The 20,163-nt window shown below is 37.6% G+C and overlaps 1 protein-coding gene across 1 annotated transcript in view; it reads left to right on the top strand.

Moving 5' to 3' along the window:
- Positions 1-8,650: 8,650 nt before the first annotated feature.
- Positions 8,651-20,163, top strand: part of LOC107085073 (protocadherin-15-like) — a 298,610-nt gene continuing 287,097 nt past the window's right edge. Inside the window, exon 1 of the mRNA XM_015375218.1 lies at positions 8,651-9,000. The gene's annotated coding sequence lies outside the window, so the exon portion shown is untranslated. The remainder of the gene's footprint in view (positions 9,001-20,163) is intronic.

Below are 20,163 nucleotides of genomic sequence, written 5' to 3'. Positions count from 1 at the left end.
TCTCTATCTCTCTGTGTTAGGATTACTAAAGCCATAATTACTGTGGATTTGAAAGCAAAATAATTCAGTGATTGTGACTGACAGCTTTAGTTAACTCATCTACCAAGTGAGGGCCAGCTTGTTTGAAGCATTATCTTGAACATTTTTCCTGCAAATTTTGGGTCTTCTCTTGGTCTCTTAACATCTACATGAAGTTATTCCAAAGGTATGTATTTGATCGACTTATTGTTTGACTTTATTGATCTCACATATCATATATATATATATATATATATATATATATATATATATATATATATAGCGATAGATAAGGAATACATGGCCACACATACCCTTCCCAGTCTTACTATATGTAGTGAGAACCATTTGTCTTCCATAAATCTTCAGTGCTTTTCAAGCCTTTCTATGCCCTAACCCATACATTAACCCAAAGATAACCATTATCAATGCATACCTCACCCTAACCCTATACCAAATTCAATTAACTACATAAATGGAACCATTAGCAAATAAGTTCAAGAGGACTCTAAAAATATCCTCATTTTCCAACAACTGGTCCTCAGCTTGATGGTAAAATCTAACAATTTGATACTAAGACAGGCAGTCACACATCATCAGATTTACACATAGCACCTCTATATACAAACCATTAGTTCATATTATAAACTGCATTTGCTCTAGCAGTACTATATGTACCCACTACTTCCTTATTTTCAAGCAGATTTTTTTTTTATCCTAAGGGTGTTTTATATTTGCTTTGTTGTTTTTATGCACGATCAAAATGACAGGAATGATTCTTTATTGTCTTTATTGTTTTTCTGGCAGCAAAAAAATGGGGATTCTGTTCTTTATACGGTGCAAATGCTTGGTTACAAGTGAGGGTGCAATGTAAGTTTAAGATGTTTACAGTAAGCGTGTGGCAGTAACAGAGAAGATTCTTCAGGCTGTGACCTAATATGAACAAAAGGACCACCTGTAAAATACAGAAAAGGAGTAAAGCAATGGATCTCTGACTCAGTGATGATGCTTTACATTTTACAAGACATGTATGTGTAGCATTGCACCAGGAGAAAAAAGAAAGGGCTTCAGGCAAAAAATGTCATGGAGAGACAGAACAAGGGCATGAATTTGAACATATTTCTCTGTTGAACCTGGGGTGTCATTGTTTCATATCCTGGCTGTATTTTCTGCAGTACCTATTACCAAGCGGAGCAATTTAATTAACAGATGGCATGTGTTCACAGGTGAGACTGACAACATCACTGGCAAAAAATACTAATTGTGGAGTTTCAGGGCAGACCAGTAGGTAAGAGGGAAAGTATTTTTTATCTTGCACCATTCACATTCACCATTCAATGTATTTAAACTCGCAATTAAGTGATTTCCATAATTGAGTTGTGGATGGTTTATATATTTAATCCTTAGATTTTTAATATACTCTTTTAAACATCATAACATTAAAGTGGAAATGAAAAGATTGTTGTGCTGAGAGGTGGACATTTTGGAGATGCCCATGCTGTCCCTGGAAAACCTCTGAGTGGAATAACTGGAGCAACCGGCAAACACATTTCAACAACAAAGTCCGTGGATTGGTGAGGGAGAGCTCATAACTAAGAAACAGAATTTTTCTTTGGAGGTTTGTATATACTGCGGTAGCTGCATAGATATGTTCATCCTGATGGCTGCAGTCAGAGTTATAAAAAGGTATGTTTGATTAGAGGCTCGAATATGGATTAAGTTAGAGAACTAAGCTCCACTGATGGACGTTTGTTTTTCAGTTAGGGGCATGGTTGATGATTAAGTACCTGCATCATAACTGTATTGTCACATGTCACTGCTCTTCCTACTTAATGTATTTTTGCACCTTGTCATTACAACTGATTGTTGCGGATGACACGCTCTCAGATTGTTTAGCTAGTCAGTGGAGCCCAGCTTGTAGGCGGTGTTTATCAAAATATACAATTGCTAGTTAGATTAGATGAGCTTTATTGATCTCACAGCGCAGAAATTCACTCGTCACATATTGGCACAGAAGTTACAGAAGGTAACAAGAAGGAAAAAGGTGCATTAAGAATAAGCAATATATATACAGTATATCCAGGTATATATTCCGTAAAAATTCAAAAAATATCCACTGGACTTGGTTATCCAGGTATATACAGAAGTTGAAGAATCAACCAACCCTGTGACTCCAACAGTTGGAGTACTGCAACACTGCTTTACCCTTGTAGGTTTCTTTTTTTGATAAAGCCAGATTAAGATTTCATAGTTATCTTAAATGCTGCCCCACTTTTCAGAAGCCAATCATATTTAGAAGGGTGTCAAGGATCTTATTTTTAATAGATTTAATCTTATTTATAAAGAATCTCATCAAATTATTACTGCTAAGAGCATGGGGTGATGATCTGCTCTGATAGCTCACCTTAATTGTACATTTCACTCACCTGCCTAACTCTGCCCAGTTTTCTAATTATATCTGATCTCATCCACCTGGGTCTTTTCCTTTATATTGGGCTCGGTTCCAGCTGTTGGGGCCAGATTATTGTTTGGATGCTGTGTGTTTGTTCTCTGTTAGATGTCTTTAGGTTCTGTTTTCCTAAGTTTTGGTTAGAACAAGGTTCATGTCCCCGATCCAGTGAGGAGATTATTCTGGAACAGGTGTCTTCAGGTGTCTTCTTTATTCCCTAGCCAGTGGTGAAACAGTTTCAACATTTCTTTTGTGATTCTGATGTCCTGATTCCGTTCCCTCTAATCCAGTGGCCCGGTCTGTCCCCGTCTGATCTGTTCGCCTGAACCTCAGTTGGACTCCTACTGGATTCTGCCTATCTGCATCTGTGCGTGTCTGTCTGGGAACGCTTCAGGACCCGTCTGACTCTGAACCTGCCTTCTCGCTCTGAGGATTCCTGGAAGCCTGGACCCCTCTGTTCCTGTTTGGGTCGGAACCTCTGATCGAGCAGAGAACTCCTGGATCCTTGAACTGTTCCTGACTGATCTGTTCTCCCCTGACCTGGATCAGCTTCCTGCATGTTCTCCGGGACTGCAGCATCGGGGAAACTCTGGGAGTCTCAGGGCCGCATCTAATTGGCAGTGCATTGGCTGATCATGCCTATTATTGAGAGGATCGACTGAACTGTTAAACCAGAGTGTCAGTGATTGGGCGGTGGACGATGGACGGTTCAACAGAGTTTCAGGACTGAAAGAAATCTAAGATTAGTCTTATTCTCCTTTATTAATGAAGTAAAATATTCTACTCTTGCTTTAAGAAGGGTCAACAGCAGTAAACTGTGTCTCTTTACATCATCTAGGAGTTTCATATATATTTAATGATAATTAATAACTAAACCCATTTAATGTATGTTTTATGTATTTTGAAAATATCATGCAGAACTATAATTGATTCAAAATTTATAAGAAGGATTTTTGTGTTCTGGAAATTTTGCTACGAAATGCTTTAGTCACTTTTTGATTTAATGCACATGCATAAGAGCATCCTACCTAGTCTTCTATCTTCATGTGATCGAATCTCCTAATTTACTCCGGGTTTATTCATTTGCTCTGTACCTTCCTCTTCTTCTCATAAAACTAAGATAGATAGATAACTTAAGATAGATTGCTAAAATGAATTCCTGAAACCGAAGCTTATACAGTTCAATGCATAAACACTAGAGGTGTGCAATTGTAAAAAGAACTTGTGCATTAGCGTAGGTGTGAACATAAGAAAATGCTTGCAGGTGAGACAACCAACAGATTAGATCAACCCCCAGGAACTCGAAAAAAAAAAAATACATTTACTTTTAATTAGGACAGCATATTTGTGTAAATATGTCTTTATGTTTATTAGCAAGGGCTTAAGGAAAATAATAATTTTGGAAATAAGGATATTAAGCCCCCTTACCAGATCTGTGGATCTCCACCAGCCATGGAGATCCACAGTAATTTTAAGTGTTGTTAATTTTGCAAATATACTCAGTTAAGCTTTGGATGATTGGGGATTTCTTGTTTAGTTGTTTTATACCTTTCTCTTCTTTTAGTGTTTGAACTATGTCTTAATCAAACTTTTGTAAGCTATGTAGGAATTGTACCTATGCTGAAATTAGATTAAACATCTACCAACTGCTTACATGAAATTTAAAAACAGCACCATTGGCTGTGATACTAAAGGGATTCCGATGCCTTTTTAAGGTACTTTAAACAGTCCAGCTGTGTTTCATCCCTTGCTAAAAAAAAGTCTGTCTACAAAATAACGCATTTCCAAAACATTTATATGCATAATTTTCTGTTTAGCTTAAATCCTGTTTGATTAAATTCCTGCCTAGCAGCTCCAATAATTTTTTTACTGCTCTTGCAGCTGGAGTACTTTTATTATTTCTCATTACCTCAACATTTTGTTTAACTTTATGCTTATTTGTAGTATCAGTAGTAGTTAAGAGGAAACATATCCATTAGTAATTTATAATCATATAGTATTTCACTTTACTATATAGAATACCACTTATTTGTTCTGAATAAGTGAAGGATCCAGATTATTAGCAATGATAAAGCATCTTTGAAAATATGCAAGGTTAAGGGCAGTGCTGTTTTTAATTGAAGGCAAAGTACTTCTGGAAATCAATTAAATCAAATATTTCAGTGCGCCTTTGTATTGTATTGTATTGTAAATAAAAAAAGATTTCTTTTATTTTTTAGAGTGGTCTCCTTTATATGTGCATCTTTACCCACTGCATTCATTGCTCTTACAGATGTAGTAGCTTTATAGGACACTTATGACTTCTGATCATTTATGGCATCAATTGAGTGCTATTATCTCAGAGTCATGATTTTTTCTCATCCACTTCAGACTTTGCTGGCAAAGACAAACTTACATTGTACTGATGGCTAGTCATGATTGGCTCAGACCTTCTGATCTTGGCTGCCGTCCATGGAGCTCAATAGGATTTTGTGTAATCCCACAGAGCAGATGGACATGCAGGTAAGATCACAGTGGTAGAGCAGCTATAATTGGCCTGGCCCTCTGCCTGCAAACCCTTTTGATTTGTAGTAGTTTCAGTTTTTAAGATCTAATGAGATATTGAAAATATCAATGACTCAATCAATTTCTTTGTCAGACATTTCAAATCCAACGGCGAGCCTTTAAATTTATGGTTGTAACAAACTGACGCAGAGGCTGCATATGAAAATGTAATGCTATAATCCTGCAAAGTGTATGGAGTAAAACTGCAACCCAATAAACCACATAGCTCAGTCTCAGTAAAGGGATCTATGCAATAAGGATAATATTCTAAAAATAATGCCAATAATATTCTTCTAAACAGCAGTTTTACACATCATAATTGATTCCTGGGTCAGTGCAATATACAGTAGTAGCCATTCAAAATTTCCCCAGTTTCCTTGATGGACCCTTGGCTGGTCCTTGGTATTTGTTCTTACCGTATTGTTTAAGCAGTATTTAGCTTTAGGGTTGAATAAAGATACCTTTACATTCAACGTGACGATACTCAAGTACTTAGAAGCGTTCATGAGGGGCTCAACAAATATAAAATACCCATTTCCTCCTTATCTTTTTCCCCTTGGATATATGTTAAATTAAAAACACATAACACAAGATGTCCCCACTGGATTGTTTTTGTTTATGCTCCTTTAGACAAGTAGAGCAAGTATGTTTTTCTAACATCCAAGTGAGAATTGGTCAACAAACTATTAGTGATAAACTTGACTTCTATTTTTGTAGTTAAAAATCTTCACCCTCAATAGCAAAGTTATGCATGGCAATTGAGTCATGCTAGATCAGTAAAAATTGAGACGATTTGCCACAAATAAGAGCCTTCCAGCTTGAGTTTAGGTTCAGTCTTCATTACAACTAAATCGGGAAAAAGAGCAGTGCTGTAAATACTCTCTAGATGGAGTAGATGACCAAAAAAGGAAGTTTATTAAAACATTGAAACTATCAGAAAAAAAAAAAAAAACAATATTATGAGATGCAACAAGGAAAAAGAATTTTTGCAACTGCTAGCTTTTTGAAATGCCAAAACAAGCTACTTAACACAAGGCAAACTTAGCCTAGCTATGTCTTTTTTAACATTTAAATCAAGCAATATTTATTAAAGTCGCTAAAGTTAATACCAAAAAGCTAATTTATGTTTAATACTTGTACTTATGGCTGTTGTTCTTTAAATAATCTGAATGAAATCAAACTGGACAAAAACAAACAAACAAAAAAACACACACACACAATTGTAGATTATTACAAGGCTAATTCTTGATAAACTTACATTACCCAATGAAATATTACACTCTTTACCTGGTAATGTTCACATATTGAGGTCTAATATACTGCATTTATTTTTGGGGAATTACACAAAAAAGATTAATCTTGCTCTGCTCTTAACAAGGAAGATACTAATTTTCTATTTGAGGAAAACATCAAGAGACTGTGTTCTCCATTTGTTCATGTTTCTCTGTCTGGTTGAATCAAACTTGTGAAGACAATTCTTTTCAGCTTGCAACCAATCTCTGTCAGTCGAGCAAAGGTTTGCTCCATCATCACTTTCAGCTGTAAGATGTTCGAGGGGTGCTTGGTGTTCACAATCACCCTACATAATCTAAATAGGATCAAGGATTTCCCATGTCTTAACCCCCAAGCAATCCTTGATGGATTTATTTCTCAGGCCAGTGCCATGGCTGTCAAGTTTTGCCTCTGCCTTATTTTTTGTCTTTTTACACAAAGTCTCTATATTTTTTTTTAAATCAGCCTCTGTTAGAAGCAGGAGTCCATTGTGAATTCTTAAATGGTAAGCTTGGCAGGTCCTGATACAGCATAGCATCCGAAAATCATGATGGTGGGTATGATGTTCTAATGCTGTATTTTGATTATACTAATCAAGCCCTCAGTTCTGGTGTTTTAATAAATTCCGTTCTTGTCATGATCTCTTGATTAGGATTTTTGGTTCTGTTGAAGTTTCACATAGGGATTTCAATTACACTTTTTGGCATTCTGTGTTTTGTTAGTCATTGCTTTCATTTCCATTCAGTGTCATCTAAGTTATTTTCTAGTCATATTTAAGCCCTGTTGTATTTCTTTGTTACTCTCTGTTGCCCCCTTGTGCCAGTCTTCTTTGCCCTAGATCTCTTCTAGCTCCTTCAACACCTGTTGCCAATAAGTTGATTACTCCATTCAGTGTTCTGTTTGGCGTATATACTTCTCCTCTGCAGTTACTGTTTACTGGATTCTCTTTATTCCTTCCTTAGCCTATGTGTTCCCATTTCTTTTGGTTCCTGTGGTCCTTGATTAGTTATTTCTGGATTTATGCTTCTGTTGCCACTACTTGTTATTAAATCTACAGGAAACTACCTCAGCTTTTGTCTTTGCATTTGGGTCCTCTAAAAACCTTCACACAACCTGACAGTTCTAGATTAATCTATATCAGTATTTTAGCAGTTCCTTTCTCTACATGCTCACTGTCGGTGTATTCTCATTATGAGTTCGTATGAAATCGTACGAAAAGTTATGCACCGTAATTTCGTACGTTTTGGACGTTTTTTTCGTCGTATGCGCATGCGCATCTTACGCACCATTCAAGAACATAGAATTTAACATACAATTAACCCTAACCCCGACACTAACCCTAAGATATAAAACAGCAAGCAACGTAGTTAGAGACATTAAGAAGTAATTATTGCACTGTTTTTCCCAGTTTTACGTCCGTCCGCGGATCTGCTTTTTTTGTCTGTCTGCCTGCGCATGCGCACTGATCTGGTTTTTTGAGGAAAAACGTCCAAAATGTACGAAATAGTGTGCATAACTTTTCGTACAATTTCATACGAACTGATAATGAGAATATGTTGTCACTGTAGATATTTGCCATGTGTTTTTTTTTTAGAGCCAATGTTTCTCTCTCTTTCTTTCTTTCTAATTATACAGAACTATCTGAACCTGAAAACTTTAGATTACTCTTTAGGACTGATCCCGATTTTAAATTGAATCTAAATTCAATTCAAAAATACATTATAAATCTTTATAAATCCTTGCATTTATATTTGCAACTTACAAACTACAAGTTCATTGAAAAAGGACACATTTAGAAAACTAGGTGCAGGAATGAAGCATTTAATTTAAATGTTAAATTCTGGACCCCCGCTTGAATTCTGATTGGCCCCCATGTGATAGAGATGCACAGCACCACACAGTATTTGGTGCTATGTGGGTGGGTGGAAGAAATGCACAACATATTGTATTTCAATATATATAATGTTCAGAGAATCTGCATTTCATTTAATGAAAGTGATTTGTATTTGTACCACTGTAGGTCTGTGGAAACTCCTGAGATAGCCTAGCCCCCCTCCCGCCCCCAACCAAAAAAAGGCAAGCTCCGTCCCTGGATGGGGTGCAGCCCTAATCGACATTATTGGATTGTGGCGCAATTTTTTACATTTGTGATAAACGCATGGTCACTTTTACACAAAACTTTTTATTTATTTATTTTTTTACACACATTCTCTCTCTTCCTTCAGCTGATGTCGCCTCTGCTCGCCAACTCTTTGCGCCTCCCCCTTCCTCTCTGTCTCACTTCAGCTGTGGAAGCGAAGAGGAAACACTAGAGCACAGAGACTGTTGCTCTGCCTCTCTCCAACGGAGCTCTGAGTCCCGCGGCGGAGACTACAACTAAAGAACACTTGGATAAAGAAGGACTATATTAGAGCACCAAACGTTGCTTTCATCGCTGCAGTTTTTTTGTTGTTGTTTTGTTTGTTTGTTTTTACTTCTATTGAATGCCCGGGTTATTCCCTTCGACTTAAACGCCAGGTTTTTGAAAAAAAATTAAATATAGGCAAAATGTGTCGGTAGATCAAAATCGGGTTAGAGATCACAATATGTTGGTTGGGTGAATTTTGCTGGAATTTCTTTGCTGGATTTCCTGCTTTCGGGCGACCGGGAGGAACAGCAACAGTGTGTGGAAAAGTAGATCTGAATGTTAAACATATGGCTCCGACGAGGATAGCACGGTAAGTCCTACGCTGTCTCCTTCTCACACCTTTAATCTCTAATGAAAAAGCTCCGTTTTGCTCTCTATTGATTTTAATGACCGCAATTTATAAGTGATATGCATTTTACATCGCTGCTATTTCCATTGTTTTAAGATTACCAAAAGCCATCACCTTAGGTCTGTCCTTCTTTTAAAATAGATTAACACGTGCATGTTTTAGAAGCGGATCCTTGATGAGAATGTAACGGAGGAAAAATAAGCATTCGTATGAGACTATGCTTAAAAAGTGTGGCAACTGAAAGCATGTTCTTGGATAGAGATGGTATTCGCTGTCCATGGTGCTAAAACCTTCTGATGGGATTACTCTCTGCTCCTTAGGACGCTTCAGCTGACGTCCATTGGAGTCAATTAAACGAGAGTCAGCGCATTCATATGCAATGCTGGTCTTACATTTCACTTCTTCACCTATCATTCAGCACTGACTAACATGGTACTAGAATGCAGTGTTTGTGAATGTATTGTTTTCTTCCAATCTCATGAACTTTTTTTTTTTTTTAAATCGCAACATTTCATTCCTCCCCCCCAAAAAAATAAAAATAAAAAATAGATATTTATATATCCTGCACCTAATGACTGCACTGTATTTTTGTCAGTACATGTCCAGCTGCAACGGTCTATTCAAAATCGCCATCCGCCAGCCTGTTGGTCTGGGATTATGAAGAGTGAGAGAATCATCCGATTAGTTGAAATTACACCAAGCTGTCGCCAACTGGTCAGATAAAGAAAGGAGAAAGTCAAAGTTGAGTCCAGGTTGAGGGTTACATCTAGCCAGTGGATGTTATTTACAAATAATGTTTTGTTTTCTTGCGGTTATATCATTACAGTAGTGTGTGATTATGTGTTTTGTACAAACAGGATTAGCTATTTATTGATAAATAATGACAAACCCATTATTACACATTGCCTCTGTTTGTGTCCCAGTGAAGCAGAGTCAGTGTGTCTTGGCGAGTTTACCCAGTGGATTATGTGACACTGCCTTCTACCTGTTCCTGAGTGTTCTGCCAAGCAGAATTGTGTGTGGGCTCAGTGTGTAGGTGTATGTGTGTTTCTAAATGTGTGTGAAGAGGGGGGGTCAAACAAACAGAATGTGCTTTGTGAACCTGGGACCCTTCCACTCCTCACTGTGTCAAATCCAGTTAGTCACGCTGGATGAGAGAGGCACCAGCACTTCGATCCAAATAACGGAGGCTATCTATGTGTCTGTGGCTCACTGTGATGTGATATTTCATTTTGGTTGAACATTTTAAGTTGGAAGTGTTGAAGAAATTCACTTTGTGATTTCTACTCAAATCAATTCTCTTTTTTTTTTATTATTAAATATTAGATCCCTCAGTTATAAACTTTTGGAAAACTACACACCCTTTGTCATATTACTACATTGGAATTAACAAACCCAACAATCCCAAACTATATGTTTATCTTTTACTTGTGGAACAGCTACAAGTATTTTGGGATATGCTACTACTAGCTTTACATATTTAGGAAATGAATTATTAAAGTTCTTTTAAAAACAACTGAAGATTGGGTGTAATGTATTTATAGACTGCACGTTGTTTACTGATCCACTACAAATGGATTTAGGTCTGTACTGTTTTGGATCGCTCTTAACACTTGCATCAGCGTTTTTAAACCAGTAGTACTGGTCATATATTAAGAGTAAAAAGGGAGAAAAGTGCTGCACTGTATAACAATATTTGAAACATTAAATTATACAGATTTTACAGTTTACATACATTGACTGATTAGCATCCAAAAAAAAAAAATCCACATAAAGCATTTGGGAACACCACTCTCATATAACCTAAACAGTAACTTTCATGGTCTACATAATATAAGAACACATCATATTTGGTGGTGTCATGTTTGTTGTGCAGATTTAAATTTTCTTTAAAAGAAAATGCAAAAAATCCTGGCCATTAAATTTTAAAAACAAACCGTTTGTATGAGGTTAGCAAAACACATTGTCGTTTGTTGAAAAAAGCCCTCTTCAGTAGTATAGAAATACCAAAGCTACAAGACTAGTTAATTTTACCATCTTTGTCTTTCACAGTTGGAACTAAAATAACAGATAATGTTCTCTCTTTACCTCTTCCATCCATTAATCTCAAAGGCATGTCACATAGCCATTATCATACTGTTTCCACTTTTGACATATAACCTCAACAATGTTCAATGAGTTTTTTTAAGGGTTGAAATATTGTCTTTTAATCAACTGATGCTTTTAAACTTTTACATAACTTTATCTTTAACCTATTCTATGTGTTCTTTATTCTATATATTTGCTCAAAAAGGTTTTTCTAGCAAGCCTCTATGGTGGCAGCAAAACAGACATTTTTATACCAAGACTCTATTACACATATGCTTCTTTTCTACTGACATTGCAGCTCAAAGTGACTCTACTCAGGTCTCTGAACCAGTTGGATTTTCATAGTTCCACTGAAAGCTGCAGACGTGGCTTTAAAGGTACACTATGCAACCGGTGTTGATTTTCCAGCGAGGCTCCCCCCAGAGGGCGAAAGTAAAAGTGCACTGTCGTAAATATGCTCAGCTGTTCTCCTGGTTTCTCCGTCAAGCCAGGCGCGGTTGTTTTGAGCTTAGCAGCGAATGACTAACGCTGCGTTCACACTGGATGTAGCTGGCGCAACAGAAGCAGCGAGTTTACATGCAAAGTCAATGGTTGACGCGCGTCAAGGCGCAGCAAAAGGTCCCGCGGCTCGTTTTGAGCACCAGGCGCAGCACGTCTGAGCAGCTGAAGCAGCGCGTCGGGTGCGTTTAACGCAGGGAGAGAGACACAGCGCTGATGATCACTCCTCTTAAACAGTTTATTGACGCCTAAATTAACTTAAAATGCAGAAATCTGGCGGCAGAATATGCAGTTTGGATTATTTAGATGAAAAACACCTACCAGCTGCCGCGGTGAACCGCTGCTGATGAAGGGATCCATACTGTCGGCGCACCGCTGGTATGTGGGGGTCTGAGCGGCTCCGACAGAAAAAATATTGAAGGCAGGATAATAATCTGAATGAACTGACTGCACTGATTACGTTTTCAGGTGTATTTTCTCACTTAAACACATATTAAAACTACTTTATTCCCACTGATCACAGCAAATATAGCTGCAAGGCAGAGAAAGGATAGTGAAGCTCCGCCCAATGCGCCTCAGACACACTTTTGCACCGCACAGCCAGAGCAGCAAAGCTGCTTCAGCCGCACGTCAGAACTAACTGGTACAAGCAGCAAAAAGGAAGCAGCAGACACGATTTTGCTGCTTTTGCTGCGTGAACGTAGCATAATTGCACAAAGATTGCCACTGCGCTAGCAACGAGAATGCTTTTAACTGGGGGCGTGTAGCAGTTCTCGCCGTAAAGCAAGACTGACTCTCACGAGACTTCTGAGCCTGTGGGTGCGGGTCGGTGCTCCTGCAGTTGCAAGTGCGGTATTTCCCCCACAGACCACCAGGGCGGCCGAGAATACCTTTGTTCAACCTGAAATGACTCATTTAATCATCCATAACGTTATGGAACACATTAATTAACTGAAAAATGTTGCATAGTGTCCCTTTAAGCTCCACCATCAGCCTACAGTGTTGGGCATTGTGCCACTACTGTATGACATTAATGCATGGAAGAAATCCCTGTGTGACAATATAAATAATAAAATAAATAATATACTTACATTAAATAAATAAAAAAATTTATAAAAATATGTTTTGTATCATTGCAGGTGCAAGAATTTCAGTATTAGTGACCCAGAAATACAAAACTAATCACAGATCATTGTATAAGATTACGTATGAGAAAGAAGAACAAAAAGAAAGGGAGCCATTGACAGCTGCTTAAATGGGAGAAAGATTGGCTGAATCTACAAAAAAGATTAATGCTCCTTTTTCAAAGGGCTTATTGAGATTAATAAATACAGTATAATGCTTGAGTTTAATTCTAAAGGCTTAAGTGTCTTTTTTATTTATTTATTTACTTCACTTTTGTAACTCCGTCGGAGGAGTTCCAAGCAGCAACAAGTTGCTAAAAGTTCCATCCAATTTATTTCACAATTTCAAAAGTAGGTTGATCTCACATAGAGCTTACTCCATTCTTTCTTTTGACAGAATAAGAAATTAAACCATTGTCCCCTGGAAACCGACCTGCTAGCTGCAGGTGTAGTGACCAATAGTTCTGTCACCAGTGAATAAAAATGTAATCTGAATTTGTAGGGTTGCATAATATACCCTGAAATATAAACGGAACAATTGAATAACACATCCTACATCTGTATGATGTAGGCCTGGATTTAGAGTCGCACAAAAAAATATTGTGGAAAAACACACTACAGGCAGATTCAACTTTGAACGGATGCTTTAACTCAATGTATTGCTTTAAATTTGAAGTGGACATGGCTAACATATGGACTTGTTTGTTAAATCTTGATGGACTCTCTTTTATGTCTGAGTCTTCCTCTGTTAGTTCAAAGAGTCTGAACCACGCAGAATAGCACTAGCAGTGGACATGCTGATCTGTCATGCTGTTTGCCGTAATAAGTGCCGTAAAAACCAATGTTATTTGATAGAAGTGTTGTTGTCAATTGTATGTGAGCTGTGTGTGTCGCTCATTATTCTCATAGTGAATGTCACTCTCTTTCACGTTCATTACTTTAAAACTGTTCCATTCAGTTCATACGTTCAAATCTGAATGTACGTACAAAAAACGGTACAAAAAACTCACGGTTCGGTGCGTTTTCTGTATAGTGCAGAAAAAAAAAACATGACCAAAAGGCTCTCCCCAAAGCCAATAGATATCTGAATTCTGCCTCTTCTACTTTGGAATTTGCTTGGAATTTTTTATTTTTTGCGTGTATTCGTATCAACGGGTTGTTGTAATACATTTCTTAGAAGTAATTGGATACTTTTCTTCTGTTGCGTGCCGGTGATAGGGATATCTGGGTGGTGTCATTTGATATGTGTCTACATATTTGTAGTGTTCCCACACACGTAATAAACAGGTGTCAAACAACGACAACAGACCGTCTTTGTTTCGTCAACCACTCAATCTCCATCGCTATTATAATTCACAGGGAACCCAAAGTTATCCCACACCACTGACTTGAATGATGACGCTGGGTCTTCTACTGTAATTCTTGGCCACTCGCCATTGTTAGCACTCTCTCGCAACAACACAACCCAACAGCGGTACTTTCCCACTGAGTGAAGTATGTATTTTAAGGTGGTGTTTACTATCTAGACCAATCCAGGTATGTCTATATGTCTATGGACCAATCCAAGCTCGCAGGTGGTAGTGGTTAAATAGGTCCTGAAGGAAACTCTTGCAAAATAACAGTTCCGCGTCCAGATCAATATTAAAGTTCTATAGTGTGTGTATTCTGCGTGGCAATGAGCGTGCCGAACCGTGACCCCCGTACCGTGACGGTTCGGTACGAATATATATACCGTGCTGGCCCTAATATATACAGATTGGGTAAAGCAAGTATTGACATTTTTCTCAGTAAATACATTTCTAGAGGTGCTACTGACAGGACTTTTTCACCGATTGTCAGTAACAATCCATGTATACCACACATACAAAGAAATCAAACCATGTATGTCCAGAAATTAAGTTATTTATAATAAAGTGAAATGGCATAGGGATAAAGTATTTAACACACTTACTGAAATGTATTTAGTACTTTGCACAAAAGCCAGTTTCAAGACGCCTCCTGTATGGAAACATTTGTCACATTCATTGCTCAGAAGGGATTTTGGCCCATTCTTCCACACAGTCGCCAAATCCTAAAAGGTCCTTCTCTGTGAACTCTGCTCTTTAGTTCTTCCTATAGAATTTCTATTGGATTCAAGTCAGGTGACTGTCGGTGACATTCTGACATCTTTATTTTCTTTCTCTGAAAACAATTGAGAGTTTCCTTGGTTGTCTGAGGTAATGTCATGATCTTGGCATTGATGTCTAGTCTTTTTACTTATTTCACTCACCTGCTTATCTCCGCCCAGTACTCGTTACAGCTCATCTGATCCACCTGCTTCAGTCTCTATTTAACCAGCCTTCAGACCAGTCATCAGGGCCAGATTATTCCGAGCCTGTGGTGACAGTTTTCTAGCGCATCTGTGTTTTCTGCTTGCTTGATCCTGACCCATTCTGCCTCTGTACCTGTGAGCCTGCCTGTCTCCGCTCTGATCTCTTTGCCTGACCTGTCTTTGGACTCCTGCTGGAACTCTGCCTGTCTATGAACCGAACCTGGAAATGTTTTGTGCGTCCATTCTGGATTTCCCCTTCACACCTCTTTATATTATTATTTTTAATAAACATTTTGAGAAATCTTACTGTTTGTCTGCCTTGAATACTGGATCCTATTGTTCTGAGCTTGACAGGTCTTGACAGGTCATTGTCTTGCTGAAATGTCCACCCAAGTTTCCTCTTGATCCTCCTGGTAGATGGCAGCAGATTTTTGTCAAGAAAGTTTGCCTCTATGATATGCTGAAAAAACACCCCACAGTAGGATGTTCCCCCCTCCAAATTTCACTCTTTGTTATGGTGTTTTTGGGCTGATGTGCAGGGCAATTTGACACCAAACATGATGTGTATTATGGCATCCAAAGAGTTTAAATCTGGTCTCATCTGACCAGATAACATTCTCCCTTATTTTACAGGCTTGTCTACTATAGATGTTGTGCAGCAAACTTAACGAATTTAAACATGCTTTTTCTTAAGCAATGGAGTCTTGCGTTTTGATCATGCATACAGGCCATGGCGATTGAGTGCATTACTTGTTTTCTTTAAAAACAATTGTACCTGCTTATTTCAGGTCTTTATGAAGCTCTACAGGTGTGGTCTTTGGCTCTTGGACAGCTCTTCCAATAACTGATTTCACTCCTCTGTCAGAAATCTTGTGATGAGCACCTGATCATGGTTGATTTATAGTAAAATTATGTTCTTTCTACTTATGGCTGAAACAGAGTTTACTGGAACATTCAAACGTTTAGAAATCCTTCTGTAACAAATAGCATCATTATTTTGAACAATATTGCTTAGAAGGTCTTAAGAAAGCTCTTTACATTTACCCATCATGACATGTTTCTTGTATGATACCAGGTACACCTTTTTATAGGCCATAAATTGAGACTGAACCAGCTTGTATTATTTTTGCGCTGACAAGGGTTAGGATTGCTTTATAATTACTGAGAGATTTTAGGTGGTATCTTAGCATTCCATGCTTTTTTGCACCTCCCTTTCTTTGTGTGTTCAATATTGTTTCCCTTTGCAATTTCACTTTATTACACAAAGCTTAATTTTTGCACATCCATGGTTTTATTTCTTGTGTGCATTGCTTGTATTGTTACCGACATCTAAGTTAGTCATTAATTCCCTGCTAATACCTATTATTTGGAAAGTAGACACTGAAAGTGTCTCTGTTATAAACTGATGGAAAAGATGGAAGAGTCAAGATTGAACCTGTCTTATCAGTTGTTTGGCTTCCATACAATTAATGGATCTTAGTTTACTTAACAAGCCTATATTGTAAAGGTTTGATTTGACATTCCAGGAAAAAAAAATTCAACCTTTAGAGAAGGTAGGTCAAACACGTTCTCAGATTTCTTTGCCGTCATCTGGATTTGCACCCTACTGACAAATAGGAAAACCTGATATACCAATGACACACACAGACTCACACCTCTCTGTCCGGATTGCCTGAAATTCACACCTGTTCTGTAGCTGAGGTCTCACATTCTACTGGGAAAAGAGATACTATATCAACAATCTCCTTTATCTTACCAATTAGATAGGATTTCTGTCCTCTAACTAAGGAAAGTTCATATAACTTCTTTAAACACAGAAGCTAGTTGAAATAATTGTAAAAAAAAAATTAAATATTTCAACACGAACACCATACGTCTTAGAGTTGTAGTCAAGATCACCAAACTCAAGGTCAAGACACAACTTTGAGAAAGATAATAAGTCACTGAATAGCTTAGCTCCAAAACACAGACTTGTTAGTGTATCTACTGCCCAGGAATTTCCGTTCTTCTGGCTCTAATCTTCTTTGCATACCCGGAACCAGAACAGAATATAAAGAAGCAACTTTAGATATCATGCACACATAATCTGATATAAAAAACAAAAAAGAAAAAGCTGCTCAAATTCTAAAATACTCAGTTGCTTTGAAGCAAAATTAAAAACACATTTTTGAGAGTGGCAACTGCAATATCTAAACAGTATTAGTTAAGTTTCCAGTCTCAGTTGTATTCCATTTTCTTAATCATTTTAGCTCTTGGTTGTATAAATAACTTTTTTCATAATAATCAACTTATCTTATTCTCTTTTATTTGTTGCCCCTATGCTACTGCAATGTCCTTTTTTTTCTCCTGTAAAGCACATGGTTTTGCAAATTACATATAATTCTGGTAAAACCAAACTTGTATGAAAAGTGGAACATAAGTAGACTTTACAAAATATTCAGAGAGGCAGTTAATCTGTGGCCTGACCTCTACACTCCACAGTGGAGAAGGCAGAGGAGGATGTTGGCCAACTAATATCCATTATAAATAACAAAGCTTACCCCCTCTAACACACTGTGGGCACCCTGGACAGCTCCTTCAGCAGCAGGCTATTCCTGCTACTGAGCAGGAGCCAACGCTTTAGAAATTTCTCTGTCCAATCAGCAATAAAGCTAGAGCCATCAATGATTTTATTATACATCACATTAATATATCTGCTTTCCATAGAGATGCAACGATCTGATTCCTGGATGGGAAATTTTCTCCGACATCGACTAATTAGATGGATTGGATAGAGGTGATTTGATATTGTTGATCCAGTCCAGTGCACTTTACATGGAACTGTTGTTTATTTCTTTTTGCTGCTTATTTGTTAATAAATTAGTTACGTTGTTGATGCGCTCAGTCCACTTTTTGGTATAGGATTGGATCGGAAAACACTGGATTAGAGCATCTCTAATAATACGTTTTTTTTGTTGTTGTTTTTTAAATTGTGAACCTCTTACTCTGTCTTCCTGCTATGGCAATTTCATTAACCATAAGTTGTACAATAACAAACAGTATACAAATGTGTTAGGGCTGGGCGTTAAATTTTTACCGCTACCATCATTCACTATGATAACTGTCTCAAATTTTCCCATGGAGGTACATTTGGTAAATAAGTCGGTAAATAATTCTGCCGTTTTGCCTCTGTGCGCTGGTGAATGGTATTTCCTTCCCTTTAAGACACTGAAGCAGGTGTCTAATCACGTATCTCCATCAAACCAGTCGAAGCGTAAACAAAGAGAATGGCGAATTAACTTAGCAAAGAAACGTCTAACACAGTTGTAGACGAAAGTACATCAGTTAATCCTGTGGAGCCGAGCGAGCGTAGAGATGAAGCTGAGCAAGCAGAGAAGAAGTCAAGAGCCCGTTTCCAGAGTCAAGTACGCGGCATATCAGTTTTGAGCGCGGGTGTGCTAGTTTAAACGATGCACATTGTTCTCTATACGTTGAGTTCAGTGGCACCAAAATTACGCCGTAGATGTTGAGCAAAAGAACACGAAATGCAAAGTTTTTCTGAAAACTGTCTGGACTTCCCAAAGTAACACATCCAACTTCTTCCACCACCTGCAGCACAACAGGCTGTTGAGTTCAAAGATGTGAAAAAGGCTCCATTACCTTTGTGGAAAAATGTTTGCAAGAGGGGTAACATTTCTCTCCTGTTCAACAAGACTTTGTCGAATGTTTAAACCTGAATGGGTACAACACTTTAATATTTAATTGAAAGTAACATGTAATGTGATTTATTCAATAAATAAATTAGAAATATATCAGTTGCTTTTCCTGCACATGCCTGTGTTTCTGATAGAGGAGCTAGAGCATTTATCGTGCATTTTTCAATATTGAGGTAAAACTACCCAATTTATCATGAGATTGATTTGAGGTCATATTGCTCAGCCCTAATACATGTTTCTATGTTTTTCTTTTCCTTTATTATTTTCAATAGGGACTTTATTACCATACTGTGCATTCCATGTAATTTTATGTAATTTAGAGGGCAGGAACTTTAACTAGGCAATTTTTATTAATTAATTAGAAACATTTAAATGCGTTAAAAAAAATGAACACAATTAACTGCATTGTTTTATTTACAAAATAAAATTCCAAGCGGGAACCTTTGTTCTTGCTCTTTCTTTTACAGCCCTAAATCTGACACATAGGCCGGACCAGTTGGAGTTGGTGTACTGGGGATATTCAAACTTCAAAAACTATGGCTTAATCTAAACACTTCAAATCATTATGGACATCTAAGCTATGAGGTGCTTCTGGTGTCGCCATAATAAGTGGTATATATCCGAACCTAGGACCAAGAACATGGATGATTTGTGTGTGTAAGTGGCTTATTGAGAAACAGTAGCCTCAGTGGTAATTATGCACTAAATACTCCATGTTAAGTTGTTAAGCTAAAGGGAATGCTTCATGTGGAGCAGAACTGTCATCGTCTGTAAGAATTAGAAATAATACTTTATCTTCTGTATTGTATGCCTTGTTGGTAAATATTTTTGGACCAAATTTAGTGGATACATATACACATAATACATAATACATAATATTTTTTTCAATAATTGAGAATCAAAAGGGTTTTCTAATTGGAAGTGTGGTTTGTTTTTTCGCTATATGATTTTCAGTGAAAATATTATTAAATTCAATTTATTAACTGCAGACCTCTATGATTAACTCAATTAAAATTTTGAATTATGTCCCACCACTAGTAACTTCAGCTGGCTTGTAAATAAAAAAAGAAAAAAATGCACTTGCTTGGACTATTTGGTAATAGGTCTTCCTACCTGTTTAAAAATTAGAAAGCAGCACCTGTTACAGAGTTGTCTTTTTACCATTAGTATGTATTCAGTCTCCATGAGAGCCAGTTATTGTACTGGCAATCAGTGTCCATACCCCACTTATTATCAAGGTATAAGGTTGTATTCCACCACTTTGTTTTCTGGACAAATGATGTTAGTCCCAAGCCTACTGAGGCATCCAGCTGGACTCTGACATGTTGCTCTTAAGATGACCATCTGTCATTAATGCGTCCTGCGATGGACTGCCGACCTGTCCAGGGTGTACCCCGCCTCTCGCCTA

Source organism: Cyprinodon variegatus, unplaced genomic scaffold, assembly GCF_000732505.1.
Source record: "Cyprinodon variegatus isolate N-32 unplaced genomic scaffold, C_variegatus-1.0 Scaffold115, whole genome shotgun sequence".
NCBI classification, from domain to species: domain Eukaryota; kingdom Metazoa; phylum Chordata; class Actinopteri; order Cyprinodontiformes; family Cyprinodontidae; genus Cyprinodon; species Cyprinodon variegatus.
This window is presented reverse-complemented; position numbering and strand designations above follow the sequence as displayed.